General features: G+C 43.7%; 1 long non-coding RNA gene across 1 annotated transcript in view; it reads left to right on the forward strand.

The window, feature by feature from the left end:
- Positions 1–2,327: 2,327 nt before the first annotated feature.
- The window catches only part of LOC122563548 (uncharacterized), a 56,812-nt gene continuing 47,039 nt past the window's right edge, over positions 2,328–12,100 (forward strand). The window contains exon 1 of the long non-coding RNA XR_006315648.2: positions 2,328–2,889. This is a non-coding gene — a long non-coding RNA (uncharacterized LOC122563548). The remainder of the gene's footprint in view (positions 2,890–12,100) is intronic.

The raw sequence follows: 12,100 nt of genomic DNA on the forward strand, positions 1-12,100 counted from the left end.
ATATTCTAAACTAATCTAGTCCAATTTGCCAGCACTTGGCCCATATCCCTCTAAACACCTTCCTGTTCATCTACCCATCCAGATGCCTCTTAAATGTTGTAATTGTATCAGCCTCCACCACTTCCTCTGGCAGCTCATTCCATACACACACCACCCTCTGAGTGAAAAAGTTACCCCTTTTAAATTTTTCCCATCTCACCCTAAACCCTTGCCCACAAGTTCTGGACTGTCCCACCCTAGGGAAAAGCCCTTGTCTATTTACCTTATCCATGCCCCTCATGATTTTATAAATCTCTAAAAGATCACCCATCAGTCTCTGACATTCCACAGAAAACAGCCCCAGACTATTCAAGCCGCTCTCTTTAATCGGTGGAAATGACCAGCTCAGAAACAATGTTAAATGCTCACCAGGTGTCGTCCCTTGTGAAGTCAAAAAAAAAATAAGTGCACGAGTGGCTTGCCAAGAAATGTATTACTTTCCATTGCCTGCCTGGATGGAAAAAAACTCCCAGGTGGGAACAGCTGTACCTCTGCCCAGTTAAATATTCATTCTGCAATTTAAGATGCTGGACTGTTTTGAAAATATGAAGAAACAGTAGTGTGTATAAGTGCTAATGTTTGAATGATTTGGTGCTCTTTCGTATAGATTGAGAGAAACTATTTCCATTGACTGGGGAGTTTAGGATTTGAGAATGTAGCCGAAAAATTAGAAGCAAGTTCTTCAGGAGCAGTATTAGCTCCCAGATACTGAAGGTGATAGAGATTTACAATTGTCCTACACAGGCGACAGGAGATGCGAGGTCAATTGTTAATGTTGGGTTTGAGATTGATGTGGAGGTGCTGGTGATGGACTGGGGTGGACAAGGTCAGAGTGTCACTTGACACTAGATTCTAGACCAACAGGTTTATTTGAAATCACAAACTTTCGGAGCAGTGCTCCAAAAGTTTGTGATTTCAAATAAACCTGTTGGAGTATAACCTAGTGGTTTCTGACTTCTGACCAAATCTGCCATTGGTAGCTGTTGTTGACTAAAGAAGTTATGGAATATAGGGTGATTAAACAGGACTATATGGAATTAGGAGGCAGTTCAGCCATGATCCTTTTGAATGATAGTGGAGTTGATTGGCGAGGCATTGGACTAACTGGCCTCTTCCTGTTCCTATGGTCCAATCTTTAAGTAAAATGACTTAGCAGCTGGACATAATATGGTAAGTTAACACTTACATTTCAAAGACCTAGTTAAACAACTAAGATGTTTGCATCAGGGCAAGACATTCTAAAATCCAAGTGAAAATGAACAGCAGGTCAGTCAGTGTTTGAATGAGAAAGACGAGTTTATTGTCAAACTTGACTGGCTCCCTGCACTCTTAGTGGTTGACTCCCATTGCCATTGCTCTATCATTGGTATCCACTTGTTGAACTACTATGCTCCTGCCTGATTCTACATGCCTTGCAACCATTATGCCTTGCTTTTCAAACATTGTCACTAATCCCCTCAACGATCTTCCATTTTTTCGTTTTTCTCCATCATCTGTTCTCCTGAGCTGCTGCTTCTCCTGCCCGGATATCTGCCAAGGTATGACATGCTTGTTGTGCCCTGCACTATCCTCTCACATCCACTGCAGCCCGTCCACAGCTGCTCTGTGACATCCATCATCCGGCTCTGTCTCAGGCGACCCCTCTGAAGCAGATCTCTGTTGTTTTTCAGCTCTGATCAAGCAGCTGAAATGCTGACATTTTATTTCCTGGGTGTCACTTTTTACAGTAGTGTTTGCTCTTGCAATGTCAAGCACCTCTTCATTTGTCTTTTGGTCTGTGTGTGGAATTTTGAGCATACTGTGTGTCTTAGCTTTCATATTTCAAAGGCTTGCTTTCAGCATGTGTAACATCCCATTAAAAGTTAATGTGCTGCGAAGCTTTAAGGTGGGCCCCTTTGACAGATTGGACACTTATTTCTAGTGCTTGCGGTTTTTATTTCAGACCCCTGCTTATTTTTTATTTCTCATTTCCCTTGTTTTAAAAGGTTCAATTGTTTGATTTGGTTTTGGCGTAAAACATGGCAAGAATATCATTAAGTGAAATCAAGAGCAAAAGGCAAAATTTGGTTTCATTCCTGGAGCTGCTAACAATCAGGTTCATGTCAACAAATCTACTTGTTGCTCAACACAGTCTATTTATAAACCTTCTTTGACATCCAAGTACTGACATTGCAACTGAACTAGGGCATGTCAATGTGTGCAGAGGGATTTTATACACTTCTGTCCAACAGAAATCAGAAGCAACTGAAGTTAAAGCTGCGCTGCAATTTTTGGCTGTTCACATTCTGTCCTGGGCTCCTTCGGTAGCAGGTGCGTAAGTCATATATTGAGGTACAAATGATATAACCAAGTGTCCAGACTAGTAATCCAGAAGTCCAGGCTAACATTCGGAGGTGCGGGGTCAGGGGAGTTCAAATCACATGATGGCAGATGGTGAAATCGTGACTCCATAAAGAAAATCTTGAAGTAAAAACTAGCCTAATGGTGACCATGTAAACACTGTCAACAGTTGTAAAAACTCATCTGGAGGTCACTAATGTCTTTACAAGAGGAGATCGCAGTCCTTACCTGGTCTGGACTACATGCGACTTCAGATTTGCAGCAATGTGGCCTACTCCTAACTGCCCTCTGGGTAATTAAGGATGGACAGTAAGTGCTGGCTCAACCAGTGAAGCCAACATCCCCCAAATGAATAATACTTTAAAAAATGGTATCCCGAGACAATTTTGAGATCGCTGATTGGACTATCCAATGTAGACTCTTTAACATGAAAAGCCTCTCTGAACAGAAGTGGAAGTGCTAGAAGATATGTAAAACTTAATCTGGAGCAGGAGAACTTCCAGCCACACGGTAAGCAAAGTTTTGGCCTCTGTTGGCCCATTCATCCCTTATAATTGTCTGAAAATCCCACCTGAATGGCCATTGTCCCAGCTCATGATTTCACTGAGTATCAGACAATAGCCTCCCTCTTTACGAACCCGACATGAGCTTCCCGGACCAACTCTCAGGCAGTAGGTATGGAGCCTCTTCTGACCCCATCCTTTGGGGTTGGCAAGGTAGGCTGAAGCAGTTCAAAAATCCTCTCCCATTCCTAAAACCTTCCCTGTAGCTCAAGCCTTCTGTTGCTAACATGTTCCATGATGTGTAGTTACATCCATCATGACTTCAAAGAAAATAAAAATAAGGGTGACTAATTATACCTTTTCTATTGATTTCACTTCCATAGATTATGAAATAGGTGAATGTTTTGTGTCATCAGTTTGCTACAAATCCACAGACAATATTGGGCATGTCGCTGATTCTTGTTTGAATTGCAGCTGCTGAAACATTAATATAATTATGCAAATGTGTTAGTGCTCTCTATTTTTCATGTTAACATAAAGGACAATTGCAGCAGAGATCACTCCTGCATTTGCAGTACCTTGCAAAATATAAAGTGTTTTACAAACTGCAAAGCAAGGATATAACAGTTTTTCAATTAACCTATTGATGTTGTGTGCTAAAATGTTTGCAGTTGATTAATGGCACCTCTGGTGACTAGAGTGCAAATCTTTGAAACAGCAGATTATAGAGCCTGGATTCATATGTCCTCAAGGCTAGCACTATTGGTTCATCAAATGTGGACATACATTGTTGATGCCCAAAGCAAAGGGAAATGATTGATTCAGTGCATTGACAGATAGCACGGTGATGAGTAGGAAGGAATTGCAAGTAATCCCTTTTCTTAAAAAAAAAAGTCTGTTTATTCAATAATGGTGGCTATTCCCAGGTGGTTACATCTCTCAAGTCCAGCGTTAAAAATGGTATCTTCTGCGGCTCAACAGCAATATAGATGGAAAGTTTTCTTTGTCCCAATTTTCTCTACTTGAATGTTGGAATCTGGTTTTTAGATGTCAGTAGGACTCATTCCTCAGTCATGTGGTCATGTTTCTCCTGTCAATCTGGAGAGAGAACATGTTGGCAGGTACCTCTTCCAAGCCCCTCTCTATTGCTACAACCCATTAGCCATCATTTCGATGGACAAGGGAGGCAAGGGTGATGTGGGGTAAAGGAAAAGTGGAACTGAGACCACGACCAAATCAGCCATAGACTTACTGAAGGCTACAGCAGGCTTGAAGGGCCACACTGTCTCCTGCAGCTCCTTTAATCCTCTCTACATCCTGAAGAACCTACTGGAGATCTCATCAATTGAAATCCTGACACTTGAGCCAATTGGGCCTGGGACCATTTTTCTGTAATCTATTCTCATCAAACATGACCGATTTGGTTGGGACTTGTGTTTTCCAAGGCTAAACAATTATCCTCAATGAGTAGATGGCCTAAATTTGTGGATTGGAACTTTTTTTTTCAATAAGTCCAATTAGTTCATGAGTTAGAGTTCCAGATTTATGCACAGAAGTCAGTCCCTGCAACACTGCCATTTTCATATGTTTTGTTGTGGTTACTGGTCAGGATCAACCACAGAAATATCAGCCACTGGTTAATGATCATTTATACAAGTGGACGATGAAAGAGGCTGCTTTTAGCTTAGCTAAAGCAGAACTCTGCCGATTACAGCAAATACATCTTTTATACACTGCTCAACCCTGTTATTATTCAAGGTTCATCTTGTCAGCACAAAGAGCAGTCCCTGCTCCACACCCATGCAGAGCCGTTATCTTGCCCTGTCCTGGCTCCGCCTTCAGTATTGAAAATGTGTTGCTGGAAAAGCGCAGCAGGTCAGGCAGCATCCAAGGAGCAGGAGAATCAACGTTTCGGGCATGAGCCCTTCTTCAGTAATGAGGAAAGTGTGTCCAGAAGACTAAGATAAAAAGTAGGGAGGAGCGACTTGGGGGAGGGGCGTTGGAAATGTGATAGGTAGAAGGAGGTTAAGGTGAGGGTGATAAGCCGAAGTGGGGGTGGGGGCGGAGAGGTCAGGAAGAAGATTGCAGGTTAGGAAGGTGGTGCTGAGTTTGAGGGTTGGGACTGAGACAAAGTGGGGGGAGGGGAAATGAAGAAACTGGAGAAATCTGAGTTCATCCCTTGTGGTTGGAGGGTTCCTAGGTGGAAGATGAGGCACTCTTCCTCCAACCGTCGTGTTGCTTTGGTCTGGCGATGGAGGAGTCCATGGACCTGCATGTCCTTGGTGGAGTGGGAGGGGGAGTTGAAGTGTTGAGCCAGGGGGTGGTTGGGTTGGTTGGTCCGGGTGTCCCAGAGGTGTTCTCTGAAACGTTCCGCAAGTAGGCGGCCTGTCTCCCCAGTATGGAGGAGGCCACATTGGGTGCAGCGGATGCAATAAATAATGTGTGTGGAGGTGCAGGTGAATTTGTGGCGAATATGGAAGGATCCCTTGGGGCCTTGGAGGGAAGTAAGGGGGGAGGTGTGGGCGCAAGCTTTGCATTTCTTGTGGTTGCAGGGGAAGGTGCTGGGAGTGGAGGTTGGGTTGGTGGGGGTTGTGGACCTGACGAGGGAGTCACGGAGGGATTGGTCTTTTCGGAATGCTGATAGGGGAGAGGAGGGAAATATATCCCTGGTGGTGGGGTCCATTTGGAGGTGGCGGAAATGATGACGGATGTATATGGAGGTTGGTGGGGTGGTAGGTGAGGACCAGTGGGGTTCTGTCCTGGTGGCGATTGGAGGGGTGGGGCTCAAGGCGGAGGAGCGGATCCTCCACCGCATCTCCTCCACTTCCCGCTCCTCCGCCCTTGAGCCCCGCTCCTCACTTTCTCCTCCGCCTTTAGTATTATTTGTTTCAACCCTTTTCTGTTAATCCTCCTCTTCCCTTCTATCTCCTAAGCAGTTATTCCTTTTATGATTCCCAATACCATTCTAGAGGGTTCTGCTGATATTGGCCCTTATGGAGTACAAGGTTCATCTGGAGAATTATGCTCCACTGGTTTGACCAAGAATATAGAATCCTCTGTTTAACTCTTACAGTAATGTGTATGTATATGTATGTGATATATGTAGGTATGAAATGTTTGAGTATATTGTGCATACATATATACTATATCTAAGGATAATGTACGGGCTCACTACATCTTGGCATCTGCGGTAGAAGGCATACCGCTAGATCATCACATTTTTCTTTGGCCTGAATTATTTTCCAAAAGCACTTATTGCCAGAATAAACATAGGTGTGCCTTCAGCAAGCCACTGGAATATTTGCAGGCATTCACCTCCAAGACAACGTACAAGTATCGTCTTCCTGTGAGTGTCTATCCCTGTAGCAAGCAAGTAAGGACCCCTAGTGGAGTCATGAGCTAAGATTTTGGGGTCCTGAGCTTTGAAGCATTAATGACCATCATGGATGCTCTGACCAAGTTACACCAGCTGTGCCCCATCTCTCCCTGTCCCCCTTTTCCAACCTGACATTACGTCCTGAGATGTCACAATCATTTTCAAGCTTCAATATGAGATCACAGTGGGAAAAGGTTTGGGAAGTGCAGATGTATATCTTGAATCTCAAACTCTATTGATCCCTCAAGTTGATCTCCTGGTGAAGGAAGTAAAAGTACTATGAAGGTTAAATTTTCCATCTTCAACTCCGTTGTTGTACTTTATGCCTTGGAGATTCACAGATGTCACACGTCAGCTTCTACTCCTGAACAGGAGTTTCATTTCTTGAATTTAAAATGTTTGAGTGTTTAGGGTGGCACAGTGGCATAGTGTTTATCACTACTGTCTCACAGCGCCAGGGACCCAGGGTTGATTCCAGCCTTGGGTGACAGTGTGGAGTTTGCACATTCTCCCTGTGTCTGTGTGGGTTTCCTTCCCCAGTCCAACAATGTGCAAGTTGGGTCAATTGGCTATGCTAATTTGCCCTGCAGTGTCCAGGAATGTGTAGGCTAGGTGGATCAGCCATGATAAATGTGGCATACAGGGATATGGGTCCAGATGGGATGCTCTTTGGAGAAACAGTGCAGACTCAATGGGCTGAATGGCCTCTTTCCATACTGTAGGGATCCTATGCCTGATGCTAAATGCCTGTACTCATGTCTCCAGCTTTTCATTTCAGTCTAGTTCCTCTTTCTCCATAGCAGCATTCAGGTGAGGTGAAGAGCAAGATCAACAAAGAGTCAGCAGGCGGACATAATCAAACATTGAACAATTCAACAATCGAATGCAGTTGCCAATGCATTGTTCTACTGAAATGCAGCAACACCCAAATTACAGCTCCTTGCTGAGTGTTGTTGGGTTCTTTGTATTCATTCATGGGAAGTGGCCCAGCACACATAGCCCATCCCTAAAGTGAAGGTGGTGGTGAATTGCCGCAGTCCAGTGAACCAGATGGGAGGTATACTCACAATGCTGTCAAGCACGGTACATGGCGAAGAACCAGAAGGTGAGAGCAGTTCCACAGAGCGTAAAAGTGGAAGCAAACTCCTGACATTCAGAAATATGAGGTAACATAGAATCCCTACAAAGTGGAGGCAGCCCACACCGACCCTCCAAAGAGCATCCCACCTAGATTTCCCCCCCCCCCATCTCTGTAACTCTCTATTTCCCATGGCTAACCCACCTAGTCTACACATCCTGGGACACTATGGGCAATTTAACATGGCCTATCCACCCTAACCTGCTCATCTTTGGACTGTGGGAGGAAGCCAGAGCACCTGGAGGAAACCTATGGAGACAGTCGTGCAAGGGTGGAATTGAGCCATTGTCCTTGACACTGTGAGGCAGCAGTGCTAACCACTGAGCCACTCTGCCACCCCACGGAGAGAAGGAACCAAACAGCCTGAAGAGAAGTCAGAGGAATAGAGAGATTTTTACTTAATAAATGATCTGTACTTGAAGGAATAATTTTCCTTAGAACAATCGTCTTATTGAATTTAAATGATTTATATTGTCAGCTCCATAAATTACTAAAAGGATCTATTTACTGCTGATGTGAACACTCTCAATATTCTCTAGTAGTTGTGATTTTACCCGGGTTTTTTTTAATACTAGCCAGGAGCAATGATCTTGACAATGACTGAATGAAGTAATATAGATGAGCTGAGTTTTTATGTTTTATTCTATACCTGCATGCATCTCTTTAATGGCTTGTGCTTTGTTTCAGTTACTTTGTTTTCTCTCGACTTCCAAAGAGCAAATCCTAATCCATTTTGTAGCAGATGCTTTTTGACAGTGAAAACTACCCAGCATATTAATCGTCCCTTTATGCAGCTTACTCAGACCTAGTTTTGTTCTCATCTTGCTTTTAATGAGGAAAATCTGATGAAAATGACTAGATCAATCAACCAGGAGGAGAATAAATGTTGAAGAACAAGCTGTAGGAATCCTCACAGAGCTGTTTGCCAGGAAAAATAACATTATTTCCCAGAAAAGCTAACACACACAAACCAAACAGGCTATGTCAATTGATAAACATCCAATTCTACCAACACAAGCTGAAGCCATCACCAGGAAATGTTGAATACCTTGGACAATTTTACATCATTCCAAATGCTTTGCAACTAATTAATTACTTTCAGCATGTATTGTTAAAGTCCTGGGAACTTTGTAGCCAATTTACTCATAGGAAACTCCCAGGAACAGCAAAAAGGCCAAGCGATTGATTAATCTTGTTTCTGTGACTATTCAAGGACTTGCATTAACGAAGGAACATTTTGCAAGGTTGAAGGCAAAGACTTGAGGAAAGCAACTTAAAGATGGAGGGATAGGGTGAATAGGCAAGGTCTTTTCCCTCGGGTAAGGGAGTCCAAAACTCGAAGGCATAGGTTTAGGGTGAGAGGGGAAATATTTAAAAGGGACCTAAGGAGCAACCTTTTCACACAGGGAGTGATGTGTGTATTGAATGAACTGCCAGAGGAAGTGGTGGAAGCTGGTACAATTCCAATATTTAAAAGGCATCTGGATGGGTATAGGAATACGAAGAGTTTAGAAGAATATGGGTCAAATGAGGGAAAATGGGTCTTAATTAATTTAGGATATCTGTTCCACATGGATGAGTTGGACCGATGGATCTGTTTCTGTGTTGTACAGCTGTATGACTCCATGAATCCCTATGGGCCAAATGGCCTCTTTCTCCAAGCTGATGTTCTAACATTCTGCACTCAGTCAGCAAGTTGCAGAAAGGTTACATCAATGTGTGCACCACTGCACACTCACTCTAGATTCCAGCTCATTCAACTCAATGAGCCCATGTTATCAATTCCACTGCAATGTTCTGTTCACCAGCCTTGTGTCCCACCTGCCAGATTATATTATATAACCGCATGCTCCACTTGCCAGCATATTATATAAGCATCAATTAATAAACCATTTTGGTTCCTTCCTTTTATTGCTAATCCATGCTGAACATCCACTTCATTATCACTCTGTTAAAGTAGCTTTTAGAACTTCACAATCAATACGAGTTCAGTGAGCATTGTAAACAAGGTTACGTCTAATATTTTTTTCAATATTATGACAAAGCATTCAGTACTAATTTTAGAAATTAGATGGAACCTTTAAAACTTCTTTATATTTCTCAAATTACATCAATATCTGGATGAAGTTAAAAGGTCGGATCCACTTGGCATCTGCCATTCAAAAGATTGAGATGCTTTACATCAAAGTTGAAAGCTTAAGTAATTCAGCTGCTTAAAGACATAGCACAACAATAGCTGGTGAAACTTCAGGGATGCGTACTTCTAGTGGTGTTGTAGTCTTGTGCCACGGTTTTGAGGTTGGAAGATCTGGGTTCAAGTCACAACTCATTGGCCATGGGAGATGTTTCATAATGAGGTCATGTTGGTTGATTACCAATCAGTAAACCTTTCTGATACACTGACATGAGGATTGGTGGTTCTAACTGCCAATCTGGTTCACTAACGCCCTTTAGGTAAGAGAATTTGGGCGGCACGGTGGCACAGTGGTTAGCACTGCTGCCTCACAGTGCCAGAGACCTGGGTTCAATTCCTGCCTCGGGCTACTGTCTGTGTGGAGTTTGCACATGTTTGCGTGGGTTTCCTGCAGGTGCTCCAGTTTCCTCCCACATTCCAAAGATGTGCAGGTCAGGTGAATTGACCACGCTAAATTGCCCGTAGTGTTAGGTGTAGGGGAATGAGTCTGGGTAGGTTGCTCTTCGGAGGGTCGGTGTGGATTTGTTGGGCCGAAGGTCCTGTTTCCGCACTGTAAGTAATCTAATCTAATTCTTCTCTAGTCAGGCCTACATGTGATTTTGGATCCAAAGCAATGTGATTAAGTCTGAACTGCTCACCAGTCCTGATGAAGGGTCCTGCCCGAAACATTGACTCTCCTGCTCTTCTGATACTGCTTGACCTGCTGTGCATTTTCCAGCTCCACATTTTATCGATGCTGAAATGGCCAAGCAAACGATTCAGTTCAAGGGCTATTAGAGATGGGCAACAAACACTGAAACATCCTTGTCAACAACACTCACCTTGCACAAAGGAGTTGAAAATACGGCACTGCAGTACGTGCAGAGATGTAGAGGAAGAACCGTTCCAGTCCAGTGGAAGTCTTTGTGACGCAGCACATAGAATCCCTGTTTCTGAGCCTGAAGTTTCCCGGGTTACATCCCAGTCAGAAACTTCATGGGCAGGGAGGGTACATTCAGGTTGAGGAATCAACGTGTAAATCCTCCCAGCACCCACTGGAATGAGCTGGAGACAGTCCTGCTCAGCCACAGGATCGAGTGAAATCAGAGCCTCAGCAACATCATTCCAGCCTCCAGGGGAAGTTTCCTCTTGTGGGGTCATCTAGAATAAGAGTTCATGGTTTCAAAATAAGGAGCAACAAACTTAAAACAGAGATGGGGAGAAATTACTTCTCTCAATAAATCATAATTCTGTGCAATTCACTTGCCCAGAGTGCGGTGGATGCTGGGATATTGAGTAAATTTAAGGAGGATGTGGACAGATTTTTAATTAGCAATATGTTGAAGGGCTTTGGGGAGTGGGCAGCAAAGTGGAGTTGAGGCCAAGATGAGATCATTCAAGATCCTATTAAATGACTGAACAGGCTTGAGAGGCTGAATTCCCTCCTCCTACTTTTGGTGCTTATGTTCTTACAACATGCATGTGAAAACGGATGTTGTCACAGGAACTGGACCCTTCGGTAATCTAATGTAATCTAATCTAATCTAAACATTTTTGACTTGATGGTGGACAGGATTTGGCGAGTCAGGAGGTTAGTTATTCAGTACAGAATTCCTGGCCCCTGATCTACTCTTTTAACCACAGTAATTATTTGGAGGTCCAGTTCAGTTTCTGTTCAATGGTAACTCCCAGAATGTTGCCAGTGGGGTATTCAGTGGAGATAATGATGTTAGACATCCAAAAAAGATGGTGAGATTTTCTTTTGTTTGAAAAGATCATTTCCTGACACCTTTGTGCTGCAAACATTATTTGCCACTAATCAGCCTAAGCCTGGGTATCGTCCTGGTTTTTGTGCATTTGGGGAGAAAGTGAGGACTGCAGATGCTGGAGATCAGAGCTGAAAATGTGTTGCTGGAAAAGCGCAGCAGGTCAGGCAGCATCCAAGGAACAGGAGAATCGACGTTTCGGGCATGAGCCCTTCTTCAGGAATGGAAGGAGATGTGGCTGTGGTAGCGAGTCTGTTTGAGAAGTGGCTGAAGAGCCTCTGGGCAGAGGAGATGACCTGGGGTGTGCAGTGAGAGAGGGACTCACTGAAATCCTTGTAGAGGGAGGAAGAGAGCATCTTCAAGGAAGGCATCCTTGCAAGAGGATTCGCAGTAGGTTAAAATCTTCAAGGAGAAAGTGAGGACTGCAGATGCTGGAGATCAGAGCTGAAAATGTGTTGCTGGAAAAGCGCAGCAGGTCAGGCAGCATCCAAGGAGCAGGAGAATCGATGTTTCGGGCATGAGCCCTTCTTCAGGAACCTTCCTGAAGAAGGGTTCATGCCCGAAACGTCGATTCTCCTGCTCCTTGGATGCTGCCTGACCTGCTGTGCTTTTCCAGCAACACATTTTCAGTTTTGTGCATTTGGGCACAAGCTCATTCCAAACCTGAGAAGTCACAAATTGTGCTAAATATTTGTAAACATTCCACATTTGACTTTATAGTAGAGGGAAAGGCTTTAATGAAGGAGCTGAAGATAGCTGGGCCTT

The sequence above is a fragment of the Chiloscyllium plagiosum genome, unplaced genomic scaffold (genome assembly GCF_037043375.1).
Source record: "Chiloscyllium plagiosum isolate Xiang-an unplaced genomic scaffold, Cpla_swu_hap1 HiC_scaffold_30, whole genome shotgun sequence".
Classification (NCBI taxonomy): domain Eukaryota; kingdom Metazoa; phylum Chordata; class Chondrichthyes; order Orectolobiformes; family Hemiscylliidae; genus Chiloscyllium; species Chiloscyllium plagiosum.